This window comes from Podarcis tiliguerta, assembly GCF_965153285.1.
Source record: "Podarcis tiliguerta genome assembly, chromosome: 12".
Taxonomy (NCBI): Eukaryota; Metazoa; Chordata; class Lepidosauria; order Squamata; family Lacertidae; genus Podarcis; species Podarcis tiliguerta.
In genome coordinates this window covers 43,796,157-43,823,985 of record NC_139545.1, presented here as the reverse complement: position 1 = coordinate 43,823,985, position 27,829 = coordinate 43,796,157, and positions in this window count along the sequence as shown.

Genomic DNA, 27,829 nt, shown 5'->3' with positions numbered 1-27,829 from the left:
TCCCAGCAGAGAAGATGCCAGGAAAAATTCAAAATAAAAAATTTGCCAAATAGGCCCCACCTCTTATTTTAGACAAATATGGGTTGATATGGATTGTTGTCATGTCTAGCTTGACCCTCAGATTAACTCAAACTGAATAGTGGAAGGGAAATGCCCCGTTTTTTAAAAAGTTTGAACATGATGGGGGTGAATAATGTTTTGGGTTTTTTAATCACATTGATGAGTCTGACCAAACTGCGGGAGGCAGTGGAAGACAGGAGTGCCTGGCGTGCTCTGGTCCATGGGGTCACGAAGAGTCGGACACGACTAAACGACTAAACAACAACAACAACCACATTGATTATTTTTACATTCAGGGCTTTTTTCAGCCAGAACTCACTGGAATTCAGTTCCGGCATTTCTCAGGTGGGCGCTATTGCCATTATAAGAGAACAAGGGAAGTGTTCATGGTGAGTTCTGGCACCTCTTTTTCTAGAAAAATGGCACTGTTTACATTTATATCCCTTTTATAATCACATTAACCCTGTTGCTTTGGGAGTCATCCTTTTCACAACAGGCACCAGGGACCAACTTTAGAGTCTGGTGCTCTAAAGATATGAACCAGAGAGGGCCAGAGAGTGGCTGCATTTTCTGTTTTTCTTCCAAAGCCCAGTGTTGTGGACCATTGCACATTCTTCAGCTGAGAGCGCTGCAACTCTGCAAGCACTTCTGATACTCAAAGAATTCATTTGGAGACATTCTTTTGTGCCTAGGATTGCTCCTATCTTGGCTTATAAACATATAGTAAATCATTAGCGGATGGGAAGCTGTCTTGTTACTATGATTACAGATAACGGATGGCATTTAAAGCAAAGCAAGAATTAAGTCCTCCAGTGCCTGGCAGTTTGGCCACTACCCACTGAATTCCCAATCTCTTTTTTTCCACCCTCTTTGGCTTTTTAAAGAAAAATCAGACTCCCTTACCTCCCCACCCCCAGCCTCCATCTCTTTTCTTTTCTCTTTTGAGATGGTTTATGTGCAAGCATTGAAGTGTTACTCTCTTGGATTGCAAAGTGACTCAAGCAGCCTATCCATCTCCTCGGCAAAACGGTATTGATGGAGCTCTTGCCAGGCTCCATGTCGGGAAAGAAATGGCTTTCAAAGGGAGAGTTACTGGTGGTTACACTAAATTATTAATTGTTATGATTGTGCTTGTTAAAATAAATATGTGCTGGGGTATTTGTCATTTTCCATTCCGCACAGTTGTCGGTTAAAACGTGCATTGGAATCCATTTTGCATCGGGCCTGGACTATTTGCCTCCCTATAGGGCAGTGTTCTTCAACCTTGGATCCCCAGATGTTGTCGGGACTACCATTCCCATCACCCCCAGCCAGCTCAGCCAAATGGTCAGGAATTATGGGAGTTGTAGTCCAACCACATCTGGGGACCCACAGTTGAAGAGCATTGCTATATCCTGTGGATTACTTGATAGAGAAACCACAACGTAGGTGGAGAAAATGAGGAGTCCCATGATAAATGGACTCTCTAGGTCCTGGTTGGGGAAAGTGATCTCCAGGAAACAGGATGAACACTGCAGCTTGTTATAGATGCTTTAAGATACCACCAGTATTGTGATTTCCCAATCTTGGCAAGAGATTCCATTTCAATCATGGCTTGGTTTCCCGAATCAAAAGCCCAACTTCCACTAACTTCAACGGACAGAGATTTTTCCCCCATCTCCAGTTCTTCCCCCCATCTCCCTTCCCCCATCATTTAAATTAAAACAACAACAAAACAGATTAGAAATAATATAGGGTCCCACCCACATCACGTTTCAGCACAGAGCCCACCCTGTCTTTTCAGTCCTGTCCTTGAATGCAGTTCTGATAAATTAAAACGCTGTTAACAGACAGCACCTGTGACAGTGAATACATGAACAATCCAACTTTCTTTGTATATGTGTGTTAACAGATTGTAGCCCTTAGCAACAGCTATCTGATTAATACCGAAACTGCCTGAAGCACAGGATTCTGCATCGGGAGATGGGACCTGTGAGTCACTGACGAAAGCTTTCATAACCCTGATCTCTTTCTCTCTGTGTCTCTTTATTTAGGCATGCAGTTTCATTATTATAAAGCATCAAAATGCAACACCTTAGAAGCGGTCAGGAAGAAATGTGAACTGACTGCGGGGAGGCAGAAAAAGGAAAGTTATTAATATGCCTACCTTGAGTTGGATTGTGCAAATGTCTGGCTAACCAGATGCAAACATTATACTTAGCAACGGGAAAAGTTTGTTTTCAAGTCGCTGGTTGTCTTTGCTTTTCTCCGTAGTTCCTCTTTGACAAAATCCTCAAGCTTTTTTTTAAAAAAATGTATCTTTCCCAGTCACATTGCAAAAAAATGGCAATTTCTCCTAGCATAACCAGGTGCCCTCCAGGTGCTTTTGAACTATAGGTCCCATTAGCCCCAGCCAGAACAGCTGATGGGAGTTGTAGTTCAGAGGGCGCCGGCTTGGTGAAAGCCGCCTGACGTTATATACCACCTTTGCTCTCAAGTGGCTCGATAAGCACGTTTGCCTCATGACTGTGCAAAATACTTTGCCCCAGTAAATATGACAAATGCAGGATAATAACGCAGGCACGCAGCTTGTTTGTGTTTGGAATGCGACCTTGAACAAGCTTCTCAAACACTTCAGAAATCTCAGCTATTTGGAACGACCGCCAAGTGTTACCCAAACAGTCTCCATGTTGTGTAATCAGCATCGAAACTGATACAGGCCACGATCCCCCCTTGACATGAATGGGAGGTGTGCAACAGCGTGGCCTTGAATATAGATACTTAAGAAACTGACACAGTGTTGGTTTTTTTTTAAAAAAAAACAACCCACGTTTTCAGTTTTGTGTCCAGCCAGTTTTCTGAAGCTTACAATGAGTCAGACAATCCTGTGACTGTCTAGGCAGCCTTCCAGCCCTGAAGGCTAAAAGCCTTGACAAAAGAACCTAGAGCTGGTTTGTGAAGCAGCGAAATGTACGACCCATGTGTGTGTGTGTGTGTTAATACCCTGACCCAGGCAAAAACATTCACATAAGAAGCGTGTTCCACTGAGCTGTAAATATTTAGGCATAATTAAAAAAAGGGGGGGAGCAAACAAGGCAGTTAATTAGCCACTTTCAATAATGGAAGGCCAAACCACACTGTTATCAGATTTTCAAAATGGCATACATTAGCAAAGAAGGGACCTAGATATTTAACTGTGTTGTGTCATAGGGGATGGTATAACACACACACAGAGGAGAGGGAAAATCCCTCCAAAATATTTTGTTTTCTTAATGTGCTTTACTTTAAGTGTGAATAAAATTAAAGTGGCATGGAAAGCATCCATTTAAATCATCGTCATTATAGGAATACAGGCATCTGCCTTAAACTGAGTCAGACCATTGGTCCATCTCACTTGCTATTGTCTACACTGACTGGCAGCCGTTTTCCTGGTTTTGAGGAGGAAAAAGGTACAGGGACCCCTGACCAAACCGGTCTCAAAACCCAGACCTACCTGGAGATGTTGAGGATTGAATATGGGACCTCCTGCATGCAAAACATGCTCTGTCACTGAGCTGAGCTACAGCCCTTTCCCTAACTCCTCAAGGTCTATACCTGGGTATTTAATGTGAGTGGCCTTATTTCTAAGGAGAGGCATATGCTTAAAAGATGTAGAACAACCCTTGAACCTTATGTTTCAACTGTGTGATCCGCAGTGAAGCAGCAAGCAGCCCTCCTTTTTCTCAGGGAGATACCATCAGGTCCTTCCTCTGGGGGTTTGAAAAAGGCAGCATGTGGGGTCTGCTTCTTCATCAGGCATTGGTTGGGGGAAGAAAAGGGTGCTCCCAGATGAGAGCTGGGATGGTACATCCTTCTCTTCAGGGGATAAAAGTTAGATTATACTGGCGAGAGGGGACTTCGTATTCTTTTAACTATTTTTCTTCTTTCTCACTTTTTACTATTTTCTGCTTAGAATAGTTTTTTATGATTGTATTGTGAAGAATCTTAATAAAACTTCACACCAAAAAAAAAAAGGCATTGGTTCATACCCCTGCAAGGGAGAGGGGCTGTCAACACCTAGAATCTCCTGATCTTACACTTGCTCCTGTTTGCTGCGACTGCCTGTTTAGTTGCCTTCCCTGAGTTGAACACACAGTGCAACAAGCTTTGCCCTCTTCTTCTGGGCTGCTGAAGGGACACGTGTGGCGCTGTGGGTTAAAACAGAGCCTAGGACTTGCCGATCAGAAGGTCGGCAGTTCGAATCCCTGCAACGGGGTGAGCTCCCGTTGCTCGGTCCCTGCTCCTGCCAACCTAGCAGTTTGAAAGCACCTCAAAGTGCAAGTAGATAGATAGGTACCGCTCCGACGGGAAGGTAAACAGCATTTCCGTGCGCTGCTCTGGTTCACCAGAAGCGGCTTAGTCATGCTGGCCACATGACCTGGAAGCTGTACGCCAGCTCCCTCAGCCAATAAAGCGAGATGAGCGCCACAACCCCAGTGACGTCCACGACTGGACCTAATGGTCAGGGGTCCCTTTACCTTTACCTTTACTTCTGTGCTGCTGTGCAGAGTGAGGCCAGAGGGGAATGGGGAACACCAATAGTAGCAAAGGAACCACTTTGTGTGTGGGGGGGGAGGAGTACGAGCTTCTAAGCCTGGGATGATCTAGCAAAACACACATTTGCCACCCAAATGACAGCTGGGTCTTCAATATAAACCAGTCTTCTCCAAGCTGGTGCCCCCTAGATGTTGTTGGGCTCCAGTTCCCATCAACCCCAACCAGCATGGCCAATGATCAAAGAGGGTGGTGGGACAACAGTCTGACAACATCTGAAGGGCACATCAGCTTAGCGAAGGCTGTTGTAGAATTAAACCTGCTCACATGCCCAGCTGGGCTCTCTTCCAGGGACAAACCAGTTTTAGTGAGCAGGAGCTACCTGCCAGAGGCTGACATCATCGCTATCGATTTGGAAGCAAGGTCTTGCCTCTGAGAACTACAATAAATGCTGTCATCTATTACCAAACTCTTCCAGGAAAAAAACAACACCGAACACCAAATAATAACCTGGTGGTTTCCTTCCAGAAGACAGGGTTCCCATTCAAAGAGAACAACACTCGCATTGTTCCTGTTGGTAATCAACTTCTTGGTTTCTCAGTGTGGAAATCCAGGTGATTGTGTGGGCATGGAGGATAATAGGTGCCTTGTTGCCTGCAGATGCAGTAGGGCTCAACTGCAGCATATAGATTGTAGGGAATGTGGAGGAGTGTGGAGAAAGGCCTCCTCATCAGAGGATTTGGGTCTTCTCTGAATAAGCTCTGGCTTTCATTGTCTCCCCTTCTAGATGAAGGAAGGAAAGGAGGAAGCTGACTTAAGCCCAGCAGCAGAGGAAGTCGATCAGGCACCTGGGGTGGCGTGCGTGCCCTGTGCCCGGGGATGGGGGCGGAGCCAGCTGGGGTAGGATGCTCTGCAGGGCCTCCAAGGCATCTGCCTGCCTCCTCCCACTCAGCCGCCCTACAGCTGAGCAGCGGGCAGACCGTTTGGGGCAGTGTGGAGTCTGTGGGCACCCAAGCCACTGCGTCACTCCCAGGAGAGATGCGTGGCTTGGGCGCGCTGCAGGCCCCATGGTGAGTGCCGCTTGGAATATTGTCACCCCCCTCAGTGGTGACACCCGGGGCAGCCCGCCCCCACCACACACACACACACACCCTTCCTCCGCTCCTGCTTAAACCAAGTCAGACCATTAATCCGTCTAACTATATGGCCTAGGACCCTTGTACCTACGGGACTGCCTCTCCTGGTATGTCCCACGGAGGACCTTATGGTCTTCAAATAAAAGACCATCTTGGAGGTCCCGGGCCACAGGGAGGTTAGGCTGACCTCAACCAGAGCCAGGGTTTTTTCAGCCATGGCCCCGATCTGGTGGAACGCTCTGTCACAAGAGACTAGGGCCCTGCAGGACTTGACCTTTTTCCTCAGGGCCTGAAAGACAGAGCTGTTCCACCAGGCCTTTGGCCAAGGCACAGTCTGACCCCTGCCTTCAGTAATCCTCATAGAACTCTAGCCCAATGGCTGTCATTAATTTGATTTTGAATTGATTTTAGAATGAATTGATTTTAGAATGCATTTCAATTAATTGATTGTGATTTTATATAACTGTGTTATTTTTACTGTTGTTAGCCGCTCTGAGCCCGGCTTCGGCTGGGGAGCATGGGATATAAATAAAATTTTATTATTATTATTATTATTATTATTATTATTATTATTATTATTAACTCATGGTTGTCTAGCCATGTCTCTCCGGGATTTCAGGTGGCAGCTTTCACCAGATGGAGAGGGATGACATTCCTGAAAGGGATGACTCCCCCTATTAGAGACAGGCAGGGTCTTCAACTTGCAACGTCCTTTCCAGGAGGAGGAAGAGTCATCCGGCCTCTCCAGACCAACCCTGCCTCCTGCAAGGGATGGTTGGGTCTTTGGGTCTCTCTGTGTGGAAAGAAACATTTGCTTGAGTGCCTGCGTAGCTTTCCCCTTTTGTCTAGTCCTCTCCTTTGTCCTGTTTGCTAGATCACCACGTTTTTCCACAGGGTTTTCCTGCTGGCTGCCCTCCCCTCCCAACTTCATTTCTACTTTGTTCTCTTCATGTCCCCCACCCCCTGTTGTCTGGGACCTTTTGCATGCAAAGCAGATGCTATTCAGCCCTTCTGAAATTCTTGCATTACAGTGCAGTCATACTGCTTTCCTATGATCTCTTGCCACAACTCTCTGGAAATGTCCAAAGGATCCACGTGGCCTCTAGAGTTCAGCACAGTGCTGCATTGGTTGGAGACATCTAGGAGCAGGGTGCATGCTGGTCTTCTAACATATCAGCTGGGCCTCAGGCACCGGAGAGCTTCTCACACTGCTGGTTAGTGCCGAACAGGGACTTGGGCATAGAGCTTTCCCTCTGCAAGTGTGGTAGGTCAGAGGTGGAACATCTGTTTCTCATGCATCAGGTCCCCAATTCAATCCTCAGCATTCCCAAGTATGGCTGGGAATGTTCCCTGTCTGAAACCCCAAAGCGCTGCAACCAGTCCGTGTAGACAGTACTGACCTAGATGGACCACACATTCCTAGAATTAATGGGGAGGGTCAGGCTTTCTTCACCCGCTCGTTCGTTGGCTCCATCCTTTGCTCAGTACACTAACTCACCCAAGAATAAACTCTATTCATTAGCAGATGAAATTAGATGGAAACTGTAGGGGAGCCAAAAACCGAATTCATTCACACATCTCAGATGCCTCTGTTCTTCCCAAGAGCCACCGGTTGCTTTTTATAACAAAAGTGAAAATGACACTCCTGCCAGTAAGACATATTCCCTTACGCTCATTTCGCATTCATATCTTCCCACCTCATTTCTAATTTAGGGTCTGCCCGCACTAGAATTCACAACAAGCCAGCCACAAGCTATGTTTAAATGCGGTTGCTGCTTCAACATTCCAGCACAGAATCCATAAACCAGTATTATCAATGGGGCTCTGTTTGTTTGTTGGTCGGTGCACAGTTCCTTCGAGAGAAAAGACAAGGTGAGCACAAGGTTTTTATGACGTTGTGGCTCATGTCCCAAAAGGAATGGTGAAGTTCTAAAAGTTAAAAGAAGAAGTGCTAAACACCTAAACTAGAGTGAAATTCACCCCACCGATTCTTCTTTTTGGATTCTGATAGTCAATAGTCTCTGAAAGTGCAAATATTTAAGCATCAACATTTGACAACCAATTGAAGTCGACATTTGACAGTATCTTTAAAGTTCTCTTGTGATTCTGGGAAGTCATCATGCAGCTTTCTGGATCTCAGTGAGAGATCTTTGAGTTCTGGTGGGCACCAAGGCATTTATTACAGATTTCTTGCATGTTTTAGCTTCAGTGTATCTATATTATGCATAGTGAACATGGTGCCTTTCAGATGTTGTTAGACTCCAACTCTCATTGGCTCCAACCAGCTTCACATGCTTAGGACATTAATGGTCAAAAATTGCTCAGCTGAGCATTTATTTTCACAGCTGAAGTTTATATTAAAAATCTCAACAGAACAACCATGCAATGAGGCAGGCTGAATGTCTTATCCCTACTAAGTATGGAAGCAGAAAAACTGTTATGCAAGATTAGTTTTGAGGACTAGATCAAAGAAAAAGTAGGAGAATTTCCCCCCAAAATATAAATAAAGTGGAAGTATACAAAAGTAAGCATTATTTTCCATCTTACTGGAGGTTTTGTTTCATTTTGAAAAAATAATTTACAATTTATCATTGTTCCTATTTTGAACTAGATATATATGGGGGCACCAAAATCTTTTAAGTGCTATGGGTATCTAAAGGTCTTAATCTCCAGCCCTTTCTGAATTCCAGTCGCTGGACAGCAGCAGTAGAAAACTATTGCCTCCTTCAACAGCTAAACATTCATGGAAGCATTTCAGTTGTGTGGCTTTCATGCTGCTCCAGCAGGCCTCTTCTTCTCTCTCCTTAAAATGACGGGCTCTCTTTTAGGGCTGCTACTGCCGTTCCCTCCCCAACCACCCCTAAAATTTGCATGCCTTTAAATCTACCCCCGATTTGCCTCACTTGATAAACTGTGCATTAATTTGCTGCCCTGACATGGGAAGCCTGAAACTCCGGCGTGACTCACCGCTCATGTTATATTGTGTTCAATTATATTCCAGTCATTTGAGCTAATTGAGTCAAATGATACGGTGTCATAGAACTCACTGCAGGGTTAGAGGTTCTCCCTTTCTGCCTGTGTTGCTCATCGTCAACTGTCAACAGCTCCTAGCATTCCACGTACTCGTCGCCAGACCCCGGGCGGGGAGAACCCAAGGCAAGCCATCTTCTGCTCTGAAAGTCACAGTTCCTGTTCCAGTCTCCTGCTGCCGGCATGTTCAGATGATTGGGGGACAGGAGGGAGCAGGGTTCTTGCAGTCGTTGCTGAAACAACAACTAAGGCACTGCAACAAGATGTTATAGTGTATCCCCAGCTAGTAACACAAATGTGCCTTGTTCAGGGCTCTAGTCAGCCTGGAAATGAACCAAATTTTCTCCAAAGGCTTCCATTGCCCCTGAGAATATTTCTGAGATTTTTCTTTTCCTTGCCACCGTAGAAAAGGAAGGCCCGCTTTGCAGCATTTTCTTCAAATATTCTCCATAATTCATTTATTTTTGTTGGTGTGTGTGGTGGCTCCCATTTCCCCTCAGAAATGCCCCAGAATAATTCTAGGCCTTGTGGAGAATACAAATATTGCAGCAGAAAGCAAACAGAACAAACCCTGAAGTAATTCTCAAAAAATGGTTAAATTATCCATTGTATACCAGTATAACACAATTTTTAAAAATTCATCCCAGATTTGCAGCGTGGATCCTGAATTCTGTTGTTGTTATTTTAAATAAACCTTCTAGTTTTCAACTTCTTATGTGCCAGGGCATTTGCTCTTTGCCACCATGTCCCTCCCATTCTCCCTCCTGGTAAGCAGGGTCAACACTACTGTTGGGAGGTCAGGTAAGATTCACCACACCAACCTTTGCTACTGTGTACCAGTCCCTCTTCAACCCTTCCAAAGTTGTTGGTATTTAAATTTCTGTTCTGCCTTCTCAAATGGAGTCTGGGGGGGGGGGGCAGACAACAAATCTAGTTGTCAGATGGGCTATGGAAATAATGTCCCTATGAAATGCCAATCAAGGTCTGGCAGACATCTCTTGGGGGGGGGGACTGCTCCAGCTTTGTGGCACACCACTGAAAACATCTGTGCAGATGTGTAAGGCTGTCACGAAGGACCTCCCTGGCACACTGAACTGCTGCCCTTCTTTGTGCAAAGACTGAAAACTGTCTTTTCTGGTGCATACGTTTTGATGGCCCACATTTTTTACATCTGGAAGGTACTCTGAGACTGACAATATGATTTATTCTTGCACATGATGCGAGATGCATCACAGGTCAATTAAAGTCTCTTTTGCTGAAAGATGCAAGCTCAGTTTAAAAACTCCAAGAGGGGGCCCGTTCTGCTGTTTTAATTATCCTCATTATTAGAAAGCAAAGGAAGGATGTGCTGATCTGCAGCTGATCAGAATCTGCTGGTGTGTACATATTTCACATCTGTGGGCATGGCAACATGGCTTCCTTTGTGGCACGTCTTCCTTCACACCGTGCTTGGCGGGGGTGATTACCATAACAACGTCTTTCGTTTTTGACACGGCAACCCGTCCTGAGGTTCCTCATCCCCTTCTTCTTGGCATTTCTGAAGTTTCTGTGACAGCGGCGTGTGCGCTTTGGTTTCCTACGAGGGATCTTCTAATACGAGAGCGAAAGCGCCAGGAGGAATAAGCTCCAGTACCCGTGTAAAACCACAGTGGAAACTCCTGCAGAATAGGAAATGTCACAGTCGCACAATTTGCTTTGTGGCAGATAAGAAAAGTTGATGTGTTTCTTTTCTTTATTCCTTCTTCTTTTTATTTACTTCCTCTTTTATTTTTCATTTTGTTTTTTTCTGAGGGGAGGAGAGGGGCCAGTTAGCAAGAAGGAAAGACTTCCCTTCCTCTTAACTGCAACAAACGTTTACTATGAACAGTTCGTGCCCTGAGGCATGTACAGTTTCCTCGGTTTGTTCCCAAAGCACAGACGACAGCCATGCTCAGTGCAGGCTCTGCGCCAAAAGAGCATTCTAGGTAATCACATGCAAATGAACCTCAGCAAAATAATTCACAGCTCCTCCACAATCCCATCATTAAACGAATGACACTGTCCAAAAGAAACGGGTGTGTGTCCTCAACTCTTTGTTATCAGGGCTCCTTTTATAAATTGTAAAGAAATGGACCACACACAGAGAGAATCAGCATAGTGCAGTGGTTTTCAGCCCATGGGGCACCCTGAGGTGCCTTGAATGATGGTCAGGAGTGTCGTGGGCAACATGGCCTCTGTCCCCCTTTCCTTCCCTTCCTTCCTCTGATGCTCTCTTGTGTCTTGGCCTCCCAAAGGCTCCCACAGCTGTTTGTTGCAGCAGCCCTGGCTACAAGCTCTGCAGGCAAATGGTGCCTCTGGGGCTGGCCAGGAGCTGAAGAAGAAGAAGAAGAGTTTGGATTTGATATCCTGCCTTTCACTCCCCTTAAGGAGTCTCAAAGTGGCTAAGATTCTCCTTTCCCTTCCTCCCCCACAACAAACACTCTGTGAGGTGAGTGGGGCTGAGAGACTTCAAAGAAGTGTGACTAGCTCAAGGTCACCCAGCAGCTGCATGTGGAGGAGCGGAGACGCGAACCCGGTTCACCAGATTACGACTCTTAACCACTACACCACACTGGCTCTCCAGCGTGCTGGCTGCCAGGAGCTGAAGTGGCCTTAGAGTAAGCAAGCAAGCAAGCGGGTGAGGGAGGGAAGCTAGCCAGCCAGTCTGCCAGCCCTTGCCATTGGAAATGGACTGAAGTCCTAGGCCCCTGTGGGGCAGTATGAGGAGGCACCTCTCTTTGAGGGTGGGGGGGGGGGCACAGCTCAGAGACCAGGGTTGGCAGCAGCATCTGGCCATAGGGGAGGGGAGAGGAAAGGAGGCTGAGGAAAAACTCCGCAAGGGAGGGTTTTTGAAAAAGGGCAAGAGGCTGCCAGCTCTGCAGGCAAGGGGCAACATAAGTGGGCTCCTGTGCCCCACAGGGGTGCCGCAGAAAGAATGTAGTTCGAGGACTCAAAAAGGACTCAAAAGGCTCTGCAAAGCCTTTCTCAGACCCTGAATGTGATACAATATGCTTTCTTCTGTCCTAACTGAGAAACGATGGCTTTTGCCAACTTCTGTAAGACTGCTGGTGCAGAGGTCGTGTGAGGGTAGAGGAGGACAGGCCACTGCAAAAGGCAGGAAGGAAAATGAAAAACTGAGTCAGAGCGAAGGAGCCCTGAATTGATGGGGTCTGAACCCTTTCTGGGAGGGAGCGGGGAGATTTAAACTTTTCTGGGTCAGACTGGGAGCAACCCTGGGTTAGCTTTTGTCCTGGAGTTTCACTGCAGACGATGGATCACTTATCATAGATCCTGCAAAGCTATTTGCTTTGCAAACATATGCCCTGGCGGGGTTCAAGTTTGCATTTAACTTTGGCTGGCTCATGCTGCTGCTGCTGCTGCTGCTGCTGCTGCCAGTACTGCTACGTCGAAGATGGTCCCAAGGGGTGGTCATAAGGGACATGATGCAGCCACTTCATTGAAACCAAGCTGCTCTGGGTCTGGTCTATCCTGGATCGGGAACCTCCTAGGTGATCTATGTATGCTGCCTTGGATATAAACACAGCAAAATATAAATTGTTATTGCTTTCCTTAAGGCAACACCTGTATTGCACCTGAAAATGGGGCACTAGATCTTTTTAGCATGAACAGACTGGCATAATTGAAATTTTTTTGCCATGCAAGGAGATGAGTGATTTCTCAACAGATGAATCTGAAGAGAGAAAAACCATCTATTAGGAACTTAGGAATCTGTCTGGGACTTTCTGCATGCAAAACAGATGCTCTTCCACTGAGCTAAGGCCCTTCCGCCTTCTTCCTCTCTCACCTAGTGAAGTTCACTGGTATTAGGTTCCAGACAGGGAGAGAGAAAGACAAAGACTCAGGAAAAAGTTGTAGGCCAGAAATAGATTGGTCCAACCACCCCTCATTTAACAAGGCAATTCTGATCTTCTTAGTTTTCCTGGATAGAAACAGAAGCTCAGAGTTTTATTTCCTCTTTTGTTTGCTTTATTTTTCTACTTTTACTCCTCCACTTCTATTTTCTAGGAGAAATTTTTATTTAACCCATTTTGAAACTCTTCATATGGGAAGCTACAGAGATGGAGGTTGTACCACTGAGGTCATAACAGTAGTTCTTACTACGAAATACTAATATAGATACTTGTGTTTCCCCCCTAAATAAATAGATAGATTGCCTTGGATACAGGCTGTGATGTTTAGCCACAGTAGATAGATTTCATATTCAAGATGTAGAAATATCACACTTGCCTCCCAAGAGAAATAGCTGGTTGTTAAGGCATCTTCTGCAGTGCCTGGTTCGCCTACCGTTTTGTAATTTAAATCTTATTCTCAATATTGTGCAAACACCGAGCTTTTTATTTTTCATGCGACTGTGCATCAAGGATTGGGCTTTGCGTTGCTTTATGTTATTCTTTGTAATTATAAATGGCCTTCAAGGCAAAACCAGCATCCTATTATATATGTGTGTGTGTGTGTTCAGTTTGCATTAACAACAGTTTTTAATTACTCAAATCAGCAGCACAATCCAGTTCAAACCTATAATATAACTGCAGATTGGCTTCTTTGAATTACATGCACAAGGAAAATTGGATAGTTCTCATCAAGCAGAGACAGAAGGGTTGCCATATTTCAAAAAGGAGACATTTAGAGCTTCCTCCCCACAGTTTTCGGGATGCGGGTGGCGCTGTGGGTAAAACCTCAGCGCCTAGGACTTGCCGATCGCATGGTCGGCGGTTCAAATCCCCGCAGCGGGGTGCGCTCCCGTCGTTTGGTCCCAGCGCCTGCCAACCTAGCAGTTCGAAAGCACCCCCAGGTGCAAGTAGATAAATAGGGACCGCTTACCAGCGGGAAGGTAAACGGCGTTCCGTGTGCTGTGCTGGCTCGCCAGATGCAGCTTGTCACGCTGGCCACGTGACCCGGAAGTGTCTGCGGACAGCGCTGGCTCCTGGCCTATAGAGTGAGATGAGCGCACAACCCTAGAGTCTGGCAAGACTGGCCCGTACGGGCAGGGGTACCTTTACCTTTACCTTACCCCACAGTTTTGCCCACAGTTGTTGCAAAAAATTGATGTTTTTGAACTATTTTTCTGGGAAATCGGCAAAAACGGCACTGCCGACATGGGTTCCCCTAAGTCTAGATTTTCCTAGACATTTTGCCAATTTCTGCCCAGACACTGCTTCCGATTTCAGTATTCTGGGTATGTCCAGGAAATTCTGGATGTATGGCAGCCCTAAGAGACAGGAAGGCTTTTGCCCTCCAGATGTGGCTGGAGTACAGCTCCAACCATCTGCAGCAAGGAAGGAAGAGAAGGGCATGTGGATTGTGTGTAGAAACTAGTCTTTGATGCCAGGGTAACGTTTACATTCATTGCTCAGCTTGCTTTTGCCTCTGATCTCACCCACTGAAGCACGTGGCCTGCAGAAGCTTACTCAGAAGGGAATGTGGTCCTCACAATCCCCACTCCTACCTTAAGGATGATGCAGCCTCCAGATTCTTCCCCATCTCTCTCTTCCCTAAAAGCAGTACTCAGGCTGAAGGGGGCAGGCATCCTAAGCTACTGTTTTTATTAGGTCAAATTCAGAGGGAGTCAGCAAATTATTCTAGTCACCCAGCATATGAAGGGCACTGCGTTGCTTGCCTCTGCAATAGGTAACACAGCAGCCCTTCCAAGTGTCCCTATTTTCCAAGGAGAGTCCCGGATTTACAGAAACCAACCCGATTTCTGAGTTGATCCCAGAATGTCCTGCTTTTCCTTAGGACGTACCTATTTCCACTGGAGAAATATTGGAGGGTATGTTATGCGACACCCCCCCCCCCCCAGCCAAGAAGACAAGTAACTATACAACCCTTAGAAGACATCTGAAGGCAGCCCTGTATAGGGAAGTTTTTAACGTTTAAAGTTTTGTTATGTTTTTATATATGTTGGAGAACTGGATTTTAGGTTGGGATAAAGGAGAAACAGAGACTTGAAATTGACAGGCTTGTCCAACCCTGTTTAAGAATGGATTATCTCTTAAGAAAGCAATTGATTCTGTTTTTTATTTTTTTAAAAGTAATCTCGGAGCAGAAGGCATTTGGTCGCTGAGTGTCTCTTTTTGCCTCTTACGAGAGTTTTCCTTAAGAATATATTTTCTGGTGGCAAGATTAGCCTATCTTGGTTTAGATGTCTGAGGCAATGGAGTTTCCGCCTCCCTTGGGAAATTCTTACCAGCTAATAGACTAGTGATTACTGCCATGATCACAGATCTCCCATCTTTATTTTCTCCCATCATTCCAAGTTACATCCCCCTAGTGCCAGATGAAATAATCCTTTCTTCTCCTTGGTGGCTTATGTCCTTCAGCTATTTGCTGCTTTGTATAATATCTCCTCTGAGCAGCTTAGCCAAATTATGCATATTTAGTTCTGTCTCCCCTCATTAAAGTCAGTCCCTAGTCTCTCATAGTGATTGTTGCTGCTTTCTCTGTTTTAGTCTCTTTTTTGCTTTCCCATTTGGTCTTTTGTCAATATTTCTACAGAGCAGAAGGTCCCAAGCAGAAAATGTTGAAGTGGCTCCTCCTCCTCCATCACCCCCTCAACACCTGGCTTAGATAAAATGAACCCTGTAGTCTTTTGGTGGATCTGAATCTGCAAGAAATGAATACAGGTGGGTTCAGACAAACATTTATGGTGATGAGCACCATTGGAGAATTTTTATACCACAGAGGCTATTGGGTTGATGCTCTGCAATGTCACAGGTGAGGTTGAATTTCATTACCACATTTCCAAAGAGTTAGAACATCTCAGGGGTGGTCTACAGGTTAGTGGAAGCCAGAAGTGTACAGATGAATGGCTCTGTCAGTGCTGGTTTCTGACAATTTTGGTTTGGATCTCTTAGCCGATCCTTGGTAATCTTCCATGCCTGTGTTCCACACTCTCACTGAGTGCTTTTGTCTGCCTAGAATGAGCCTTTGAATTTATGATAAAAGCTCTTGCTTGCCTGGATGAAGGATAGAAAGGTGTGTCTAGAAAACAGCCCTCTTACTTTTCCATAGCCAGAACGTTAGGCGAGAGAAACAAAGGTAAATTCTAAACTCCACTCAGCCACCTGTTCCAGACTTCTTGTGGGCAGTTCATCTAATGGCCTCACACTGATGTAAGCTAGTTTTGTAAGAAGATCCAAATGGTGCAATCTCCCTAACACACTTCGAGAAGGGAATCCTGCTCAAATCAATGTGTGCAAACGGAAATTCAGGCTGTGATCCTGATCTCCTTGGAGGAATGAGAGGGAAACAAATGAGGTGGGGAAATGAGATTTCATTGCTGTGGTAGGCAGTAGTCCATGAAGACCACCTCCTACTCTTTTTCATCTAGGGAAGTAAATCAAGCACATTTGGTTTCCATCCATTTAGCATTGCAGGGCACGCCGTGTGTAGTATTACCCAGTGATTCAGAAAGACAGATTGATTACAGGAAACATTTAATCTGATGCTTTTTTATTTTTATTTTTGGGCTAACATCTCATTTTATTCAATCTGTATTTACAACAGTTTGATGATTGCCCTGCATACAGGGCTTAGTGTTGCCATGGGAACACATGATCTTTTGCAAACAAATATGTGGCATACTACTGACCTTTTTTGAATTCTATTATGCTGAATTACAGTCATAAAGCTAAAATATTCATTCCAAGGTGTTTACATTTTATGTATCTTTCCCCCCGCCTATTCAGCCTATTTGTATTTTATGTGGAATGTGTATTTGTAGGGAAAGAATTGCCAAGTTTATTATACTGAGTTCTGTTAGCTATCCTACCAGGAAAATATTCCACTACATTTGAATATGTGTGAATTCTATGAGCATTTCTATGTGGGTGTGTAATTCCTGTTTCCCTGCCCCCCCAACAAGCAAATGTCAGTGGGGTGAGATTTTTTTCCTGCAAATCTTGACACATTAGAGAGTAATCAAGATATACAGTCTGGTGAAATTCTTCCACCAAAATATCACAATGGACTTCCCATGAATGAATCTTACATTTAAGAGTTTGGATTTGATATCCCGCTTTATCGCTATCCTAAGGAGTCTCAAAGCGGCTAACATTCTTCTTTCCCTTCCTCCCTCACAACAAACACTCTGTGAGGTGAGTGAGGCTGAGAGCCTTCAGAGAAGTGTGACTAGCCCAAGGTCACCCAGCAGCTGCATGTGGAGGAGCAGGGAAGCGAACCCGGTTCACCAGATTACGAGTCTACTACTCTTAACCACTACACCACACTGGCTCCACTGGGTTAGGGAAGGAGTGACCTTCAGAAGGTTGTTAGACTACATCTCCCATCATCCCCAACAATGTCTGGAGTCCAGCAAAATCTGGAAAGCTGCAGGCTCCTGACTCTCTTTTTCTATATGGAGGCTCACTCATAAGAAGGAGTAACCACAGGTGTATTTCCTAAAATAACCATATCCTGGAAACATTTCCCAGTAAAATGAATGCACATTTAGACTAATCAACCGATTGAATTTTTCTTAGCATCCATCTTTTGATGCTGTCTCCTGATGTATAAGTTGCTGCACTCTCCCCATTCGGTGTACATTTAATATCTTTTCATGGAAGTCTGGTTATTACTAAAGCTGGGCAAAACTAGTCTCTCAGAACTGGGGAGACCATTTTGCCAAATTTCTCCATGGGGAGGAGAAAGCCTTCCCCACTTTCTCAGAATGGGGCCCACCATGATCACTGCAGCAGCGGTGGTATAAGCTGCCTGGGGCTGTGTGAGGGGGAGCAAATGGCAGCCTCCACACAAACACACACACAATAATTAATTAAAAATAGTGGGTGTTATCCAGAGAACGTTCTGCAAAATGAGCTTCAGCTGATTATTATATAACTCTTCTGACAGATCAAGATAAGCTGGTGGAAGCAGCAAATGCAACAATTCTAGCAACTGCAATTAAAAATATGGGCCACAGAGATGGTCCCTGAGTTTTAAATTGGATAATTTTTATTAGTGCAGCTTAATTGAGTTTGGTAATTTTACCTGCTTAGTTGTGCTTATATATGTTTGAACTTCGCAACAAATTGCAATGGCTGGTGGCTGATGCAGATAAGTATCTAGCGTTTTCTAGGACGGAGATGAGAAAGAGTGAAATCTCAGCAATTTTCTCAGAAAACTGTTTTCTGAGAAACCTTAACTCGGCTCTTCATGTGACTCACTGGTGGTACTTTGTGAAATTACCTGGCCTTGTGATAGACCAGCAAAGCAGGAACTTATGTTGCTGGGTCCCCTCTTAAAGCCTCATAGCTTTTTAAGGGATGAGGACCTGGTGAGAAACCTTCTCCTGGAGGAAATGCTTCATGATATTATACTCAAAAGCTCTGTGATGAAAGTGGCTGGATAGAGTTGATGAAAATCAACGATGACTTGCTGGTGGTTTTCTGTATCTATGTCAAGATACAGGCCCAAGAAGGACTTCCAAGCAGTCTGTACAACACAGACTGAAGAGCCAGGCTAGAGTCATAGGTCGAGATGAGCCTCCATTGGCTCCTCAGGTCTCCTTATTATGTTGAGCACAGCTGCTTAGGGCTTTCAAGGTCCACATCAGCACTTTCAACTGGGGCTAGAAAAGGACCAGTAACTAGTGCAGTTACTATAATAAAGGTGTTATAGACACTGACTACCTAATGCTCAGTAGGACATTTCTGAACCATCTTCAAAGGTAGGCCCACACAGTAGTCCAGCGTGGATGTAACCAGAGCATGGATCACTGTGGCAAGCTCATGAGATAGTTTCAGGAGGTAGTACAAGCTGAAAAGCAAGAATTGGTGGGTAACTTAAACATTACTGTTTGAACAGAAGTGGTGAATAAATGCACAAAGTTTGTACATAAATGATTAGGTTCAACAGAATATAGAAAATATGATATATACTGGGGTGATATATGGCTTCCCAGTGTTGCTGGGCTCCAGCTCCCATCAGTTCTGTTTAGTGTGGCCGGTGGTCAGGGATGATGAAAGTTGTTGTCCAACAACATCTGCAGGGCCAGATGTTCCCCATTTCTGCTAAAGATGATAAATCTTGCATGTTTAGTTTGTTTCAGAGAAGGTAGATAAATCATTACTAATATAATTAGTATTTATTTGTCAATTTTTGCAATGAACATTATAAACAGAACATTTTGAGGTAAAATCAGAAATATGAAAAGGTGTTGTTATAAGTATGTCTCTTGTAACTGCAATTGGTTGTTTTTGCCATAACCTCCCACCTGGACTCTTTCTTGTTTTTGATGCCACAAACTAACACAGATACCCTTTCAAAAAGAAAAAATATGTTTAGAAGTCTTGTGTTGCGTGAACACACGCACATACACTGTATATTTAATGTTCATTTTTTAAAAATAATGATAATCTCAGATTACTGGGGAAGTGGAATGAAATGGTTTCAAGTGACCTGGAGCAGAAATAGAATGACCCAGTCATCTCTAAAAGGCACATAACCCGCTACTTTTTTTTTTTTTTTAGTCTCTGGCATAGTTCTTTACATAGAGAAGTAAACAGGATATAATCCTGTACAAGAGCTGACTGGGGTAGCTGCTGTGTTGATACCAGTTGAAATCCATCCCCTAAGGGCTGGTTCAACCAATGACTCCAGTCATGGAAAGACATGCCAAGAGAGAGAAGTAAATCACCTTCCGTCCCTTTTGTGCATTTAGGATATGCATATCAGAGCTGATAATCTGTTGGGTGTCTGGACAAAGGCTGGATTCAGCACACACCGGAAGGTTTAATTGGGTCAGCCACTGTCATCGGAGAGTGAATGCATGTTTTTTCTCTCTGCTTAGATAATCAGAGATGAGTGGGAATTTCAGCCTGTCAGCATCCCACTGTTGACATGCACAAGGGTGAGCCAAGTTTCTGTACTTTGCAACTATGCATATTTGTTGGGTGAGTCATTTGTTTCTCAATGACCAATTTACATGAAAAAAAGGGCCGTACATGACCAAATAATACCGGTGGTAAGGGAACGGCGCACTCATTATGTATCATTTCCCGGTTGCAATTGCTTGCAGAGCAGCTAAAACTCCAGATGCATTGACAACATTTGTTGCTATGCCAACAGTGTAACAAAAAGTTTGTAGGTACACGTCCTTGTGTACATACACCCCACTCTCTCACCCTCACCCTCATTCTCGCTCACACACAATATTATTTCATATAGAACATTCTGAGAAATGCGAAACATTTTGAAGTTTAAAACGGGTCAACGCTTCCTTTGTACATGTTATGGGGAACAAGCGATCCCTCTGGCTTTGTGCGTGCACATTGCAGCACACAGACAATACCTTTCAGTGTGAACCTGGTGCACACTTTGCATGCATTCAGCCGCAGTTCTCCTCCTCAGACCCACGAAGCAATTGTGCCCCAGGGCCCTGGGGAGGTGGGGGAGAAAGATGCCTGGAGGCTGCTGTGGCTCCCAGTTCATTTCTGAATCCCAGTCAAAATGCTGCTGCTTACCCAGAAAGCCCTACATCACCATATTTTCCCACACTGGCACTCTCATGCAGCAAGACGGTTTTCTGGGGAATCCCCTCCCCTGGGTATTCCACTATCTGAGATGAGGCAGTGGTGACCTGACAGAGGGTCCCCCCCAAGGCTGTTGCCCCATCCATGGAATTCTTTCTCAAGAGAGAATCCCCTGGTCCCTCCATTAAGATCTTCTCTCCACTGGGGAAAGACCTACATATTTCCCCAGTGGCGTAGCGTGGGTTGTCAGCACCCGGGGCAAGGCAAGTAATTTGTGCCTCCTAACCCGGGGCAAGGCAAGTAATTTGCGCCCCCCCCCCCCGCTGCACTGTCCCTCCCCCAGATAGTCCCTTGCTCTCTCTCCGCACCGCACCGCATGCCTGGCACCCTCCCCTCCACAGTGGGCGGCGACCCGGCAGCTCGGATCGGATTCGCACAGCCAGCACTGCAGTGAGAGAGAGTGAGTGAGCCAGGTAGGGGCAGAGAGCTGCAAGTGCGAGCGCCCCCCCCCCAGATGTTGCGACCGGTGCGACCGGCCCCCCCTGCACCCCCCACGCTACGCCACTGTATTTCCCCATGGCTTTTTAACTTGGTGAAATATTTCCTGCTGTTAGTTGGTTTGTTCAGTTTGGTCTTCATTCAGCCTTCTCTATTAAATTTTTTTAAAAAAATGCATTTATTGTATTCTAGCTTTTTCCAAATGTAAGCTGCCCTGGAAATCTCTTACTGAAAAGCAGTAAACAAATGCATTAAATCCATAAATAATAAATCCCTCCCATTAACTGCAGTGTGCTTGTGGGGCAGGAAGATCAGGGCACAAACAGCCAGAAGCTAGCTGGAGAAGCAAACAGAGGCAAAAAGCTGCAGCGAAGTCCTGTGTTGAACCCTTGCACATTCGGATGTGGAGAATTTTTGGTTACTTTTCCCGATTATAATGCTAGTGCTTCTGTTCCCTTTTCTAGTGTTCCTTTCTCATGGAAGTACCGTATTTTTCGCTCTATAAGACGCACCAGACTACAAGACGCACCTAGTTTTTGGAGGAGGAAAACAAGAAAAAAAATATTCTGAATCTCAGAAGCCAGAACAGCAAGAGGGATCGCTGCGCAGTGAAAGCAGCAATCCCTCTTGCTGTTCTGGCTTCTGGGATAGCCGCGCAGCCTGCATTCGATCAATAAGACACACACACACATTTCCCCTTACTTTTTAGGAGAGAAAAAGTGAGTCTTATAGAGCAAAAAATACGGTATGTGTTGAAGTACAAAACGATAGGCTTTTGACCAATAAATCGACATGTCATGGTGCACCACCGGGCAACATTTTTATTCATTCACCCTTTCCACATATGGTCTCTTTCCCTTGATTCCCCCATGAAAATGGCAAGAAAGAACTGTGTGCCAGAATAAAAACTTCAGTTTCCCCCACCTTTTACTCCTGCAACTTTTTGGGTTGACTGTGTTGCAGATGGAATGCAATAATGCGGAAATATATGCTACACGTGCAGTGTAGCCCATTCGTTTTCCGGAAGTGGCTTTTATGTTGTGCGGAAACTGAACTATAATGTGGAAATGAACAGTGAGGATAATGGTCAGGGAAATAGAATAAGCTGCCAGAATTTGGTCTTTCAAATTTCAATGGTGGCCTGGACAAGCCCAAAATTTGGTGCCCTTTGACCTTTCACCTTCCATTCTGCTCAATCCGCTATGTCATAGTTGTGACGCCCTGCGGTGTCCCCTAGGCTTGGCATCCAGTGCGTTGGAACTGGTTGCTCTGCCCTAAATCTGCCCCTGCTGCCTTGTGAATGCAGGCTTATACCGGCAGGAGCAGCCAGTCTTGTGGGAGCAGAGCTATCTTCCTGACACTGGTGCTATTGCAACTGGGGTAGGGTGGGGGCAAAGCACACCAGGCGCTCTTGCCACTGGGAGGGACAGCTCTGACTTTGCCACTGCCCTGCCCCAGGGCTGTCCTAGTAAGTCCGCTCCCCTTCCCTGGGGGGCAGTGTTGCAGACTGGCATCTGGGACCCCTGGCCAGGAGGGCCTCCTTGCCAGTCTCCCAGCCCACCTGCCCTCTTTTTATGCGTTGCTATGACAGCACCCTTGCTATGGACATATGTCGGCCGCCATATTGATGGCGCCGGGTAGGAATTTTTCCACTTGGCATATTGGCACCAGCCATTTGGTTTTCGCCTACTTTGTAGCAATTGTTACAACTCTGTAAGGTTAGGCATTGGGTCAGCCTTTGCTTATGGTTGTAGCCTCCACCTACCCCTCCTCCATAATTAAAGGGATCCGGGGGTGTGGATCCTGTCTGAAGCCTGGTCATGGGCTAGGGCCATACCACAACCCATCGGGGACCCTGGGGGTGCCCCAATTTGACGTATGTCATAGGGCTGCCCCTACTGGGGGTTTACCCTTAGTGAGACTCCCTGCAGATGGGCAGCATTTGGGATATAGTCTGGTTTCACCCAATGCCTAAGTCAAACCACTCCCATCTGTAACCAATAAAGTTGTGGCCTATTTTTGCCCATTAAGCTAAAATATTCATCACCTTGCCAACAAAGGTCTGTATAGTTAAAGCTATGGTTTTCCCAGTAGTGATGTATGGAAGTGAGAGCTGGACCATAAAGAAGGCTGATCGCCGAAGATTTGATGCTTTTGAATTATGGTGCTGGAGGAGACTCTTGAGAGTCCCTTGGACTGGAAGAAGATCAAACCTATCCATTCTGAAGGAAATCAGCCCTGAGTGCTCACTGGAAGGACAGATCCTGAAGCTGAGACTCCAGTATTTGGCCACCTCATGAGAAGAGAAGACTCCCTGGAAAAGAACCTGATGTTGGGAAAGATGGAGGGCACAAGGAGAAGGGGACGACAGAGGACGAGATGGTTGGATAGTGTTCTTGAAGCTACCAGCATGAGTTTGAACAAACTACGGGAGGCAGTGGAAGACAGGAGTGCCTGGCGTGCTTTGGTCCATGGGGTCACGAAGAGTCAGACACGACTAAACTACTAAACAACAACATTCATGTCCTTGTGTTTATTATGACAACATTTTGGAGGTTCCAAGTCGCAAGGTGATTAGATTGGTCTCAACTAGGGCCAGGGCCTTTTCAGTACTGGCCCCAACTAGGTGGAACGCTCTGTCACAAGACACTAGGGCAGTGCGGGACTTGACATCTTTCTGCAGGGCCTGCAAGACAGAGCTGTTCCACCTGCCCTTTGGTTTGGACTCAATCTGACCCTTATGTTTCCCTCCCCTTGTGGTTTTGATCTATAGGCTATCATCATCATTATTATATAAGGGAACTAGGCACGCAAGCTGCAGTGATACCAAAGTTGGAAACCATGGCTCTGTGGCTCAGTTGCTCTTGCTGCAGTCTGCATGTGAGTACATTGTGACACTGGACTTCTGTTCCCTATATTAAATGAACAATTCATTGTGTTGGGGGACTATCTTACGTCTTCTTAGAAGCATAGGAAGCTGCCTTATAGCGAGTCAGACCACTGGTCCATCTAGCACAATAGTGTCTACGATGGCAGGAAATGCCTCTCTAGGGTTTCAGGCGGGGAGGGCAAGGTCTCTTGTAGCCCCAGCTGGAGATTGAAACTGGGACCTTCTGCTTTCAAGGTAGATGCTCCACCTCAGAGTTATGGACCTGCTTGTTTCAACTGCAGCAAATATTTGCCTAGCCAGAAATGTGCATCTTACTCAAAGGTGGCGGGGGGGATAGCATTTTCGTCAGCAATGTTTTTTGTTAGTTCAGATCCAGGCATGAGTCACAGAGACATGGCATAATACCGTCATCTGTGGTGAATTTATTTGGGCACAAACTTCTTCAGAAGGTTGAGGGGAAACCCAGAACAGATTTCAGGAGGGCATAGGGAGAGGAGATGGGGGAAGCCCCATGTGCAAGCTTCTTAGTTATTTAGTACTGCGTCGGATAGTTTCTGCATCAAAGTTTCTGCATCTAGGAGTGTGCATTAGGCTGGAACACATTTAGAAATCTGTGCATTAAGATAAAAAAAGACATATTTAAATATATATGTTTGATAAAATAGGCCTTTCAGTATGAATTGTCATGTTTTTTAAAAACACACACACACACAAAAACCCCTTAGATGAATTTCAAAACGGGTTAAGGAAAGATTTAAGAAAGCAAAATTGACAGGGACAAGAAAAATACAAGGATGTGTCCATCTGTGCTAGGCATGAAGCCCACTGAAATCAGTGGGACTTACTTTGGAGGATTTCATGGTAAGCCTGCAGTCCTAAGACACAATTTCAAGGGGGCAAATCCCATGGAACTGTGCCGGCTTATTACTTCTGAGTTAATATCTGTAGCACTGGGCTGTGGACATGTTTTCTCTTTTAATTAGCTTTATTGTACATTCTGCCCTTGCTGCTCCTGTAATAAGCCCTTCGGGGTTGCTTGGAAAGGTGGCTGATAAATATTTTACTTTTTAAAGGAAGGCTACTAATCCTGCTAAGTATATATTTTATTCATCTTCCCAATACACTATGGGCCAAACGAAACACAGTACTAGGGATTTGCGAATGGAATCCCCTGGTGTGTTTACAGCAGCCACCAAGGTTTAGATGTCAGGGGTGAGTATTTGGATGAGAACCATAGTTCAGGGAGCATAGCCTGTTCACCTCCCCATTGTTTTCAGTTAAAATAACCCTCTGGTGCTGCTTTTCTTTCCATAGGGGAAACATACAGACACTGTGGGGCAGGGCAGGTCTTGATAAGGAACCCATTGAGCAAGACGAATGCCAAGCAATCGACTTCACATAGTTAACAAACAGTTAAACTATGGGGCTCCCTTCACAGGAAGTAGCAATCGTCACCTACCTAGATGGCTTAAGGAGAGGACTAGGCAAACTCATAGAGGAGACAGCTAGCAATGACTACAAGCCATGGTGGCTATGCGCTCTACTCCCACAGTTGGAGGCAGAAATTCTTCTGGATCCCAGTTCCTGGAAACCACAGGAGAGGAGAGCTTTTTGTCCTGACCCCTTCTATTCCTCATGCAAAGTGTGGAACCTGGGAGGGGTGAAGCGGCCCTCGAACCCTTTTGAGCCCTGCTTGTGGGTTTTCCCACAGGCATCTAGTTGGCCACTGCAGGAACAGTATGCTGGACTAGATGGGCCTAACCCAGCAAGCTCTTCTTGTGCCCTTAACTTGTTCCCACACCTTATGAGAGTGAACAGAAGGGTTCGAGGGCCAGTTCAGCCCTCCCAGGTTCCACTCTTTCCATGAGGAATTGAAGGGGCCAGGCCTCTGGATTGGAGCCTAGCATTCCTTCTCCATTTTGGGTCTCTGGCATGAAAGGTGTAGCCTCCATATGTATCAGATGAATCAGAGAGCCTGATTCAGGGCTCTTGGACTTAAGGGTCCCAGATTCCCTGGGACTGGACAGAACCAGTGGCGTAGCGTGGGGGGTGCAGGGGGGGTCGGCCGCACTGGGCGCAACATCTGGGGGTTAGGGTTAGGGGGTGCAAACCCACGGGTTAGGGGGCACAAATCCACGGGTTAGGGGGCGCAAATTACTTGCCTTGCCCCGGGTGCTGACAACCCACGCTACGCCACTGGGCAGAACCTTATATCCATTTTGGTTGCGTGATCCTAGGTTGTCCTTATGGATTGGATCAGCCCATCCCATTTGGAACCCAGGATGCAGCAAACAGCAGCAATCTGGGAACTGGTCCTGTTAAAAGCATTAGCCAGCAACACTGTCCTGATCTCAGTTCCTTCTGCCCTTTGCTCCTCCAAATTCCCTGGGACTACTATGGATATTTCCCAAAGCCATCGGAGTTCCCGTTTATAGGTCTCCTGGATTACATCTCTTTGGGCTCTGCGTAAGCAGTATTTTTAACCTTTGCTGCAAAAACAAGTTTATAATTCCTGGTGGAAAGATACACCAAACAGGAATGGCAAATTTAAATCCATGGCCGAGAAGTTGTTTTTCATCTTTCTTTTGACAGAGACTATCCTCATGCAGACTTTCCCCCTTGAGATAGTGAGATGGCACACCAATATAGAAAGGATCAGATATTGAATTGGAAAACTTTCTGCACCGTATAATTACAGCTGAGTCTCATCCCACTCACACACACTTCCCACTCACCCCTCTTCCCAGGCAAGGCTAGTTCTTCCAGTTGTGAATAACATCTTGTTTTTCTCTTTGCATTTTAAACTCCTGTTTACCATTTTTGAGCCTATGGATACAAAGACCACATTCAAGGGAGATTCAGCTTTTTATTCTTTATGTTTTCTAGGTCTGCCTGATGATGCCAAGCCATGCCACACCACGCACCTTCAGATTTCACCTTCTGTGCTTTTAATAAACGTCATCCTCCCCACTTCCCACATGCAATGCTCCAACAAGGAGAGGAAGCGGGAGATGCAGTCTCATGAACATCAGTCTTTTGTGGGTCATGCTGAAGCCAATTGGACAACCTAGTTCATTTATCTAGTCTGATTTATAGCATCAGAGAGTTGGAAGGGATCACGACTTGGTACAGTGGTACCTCGGGTTACAGATGCTTCAGGTTACAGACACTTTAGGTTACAGACTCCGCTAACCCAGAAATAGCACCTCGGGTTAAGAACTTTGCTTCAGGATAAGAACAGAAATTGCACGGCAGCAGGCAGCAGGAGCCCCATTAGCTAAAGTGGTGCTTCAGGTTAAGAACCGTTTCAGGTTAAGAACGGACCTCCAGAACGAATTAAGTTCTTAACCAAGGTACCACTGTATAAGGTAGTTTCATGTTTTTCACCCCACGTTCCTATGGCTTGAGTTAATTGGGCATTTTTATATCCCAGCCTTCCTACTCGCTAGGGTTCACAGGTCAGCTTGCCATATAAAACAATATGTTGATCATAAAAAACATTAAATGGATCCTCAGCATTCCAAGTACCATTCCATGCAAAAGGACTTGAGCAGGACTCTTTTGTAAGAAGAGGTATGCTGCATCCAACCCAAAGGAAACTGCCGCACCACTTTGTAAGGAAAGTTTTAATAGGTTTCCATTATTACCTAACACCACATCATCTTAATCAGGGCTACAGAACAGTGCGTGAGGCCTGTTGGAGGTGTCAAGGCACAAGAACTGGGATATGGCATATATTTTGGTTGTGTCCTAAAATCAGAAAATTCAGGGAAGATATAATAATGGAAACTTAACTAACAACAGGCTGTATTTCACCACTGACCCTTCAACTTTACTGTCTGAATATGTCAAAGAAATTGCACTAGCAGAAGACAGGGAATTGATTATTATTATTTGCCATCATGCCTCAAAGACTTGAGAGACTGAGCTTATTGGTAAGCAAGTTATATTTATTAAATATAACAAAATTATAGAGGATCTGCAAACCAACCAGATTAACCAAATCAAATTTTTAAATTGCAGGAAATTGTAATAAATGGAAGGGATTTGATCCCTCCCATCTCCTTGGCATGTTTACAGCCACATGTTGTAAAGAATTCTCCCTCTCTGCTGTGCACATTGAGTGTGTGAACCCTACATGTGCCATGGCCCCACCAGCCAGCATCACCTCCATCTTCCTGCCAAGCTTAAGG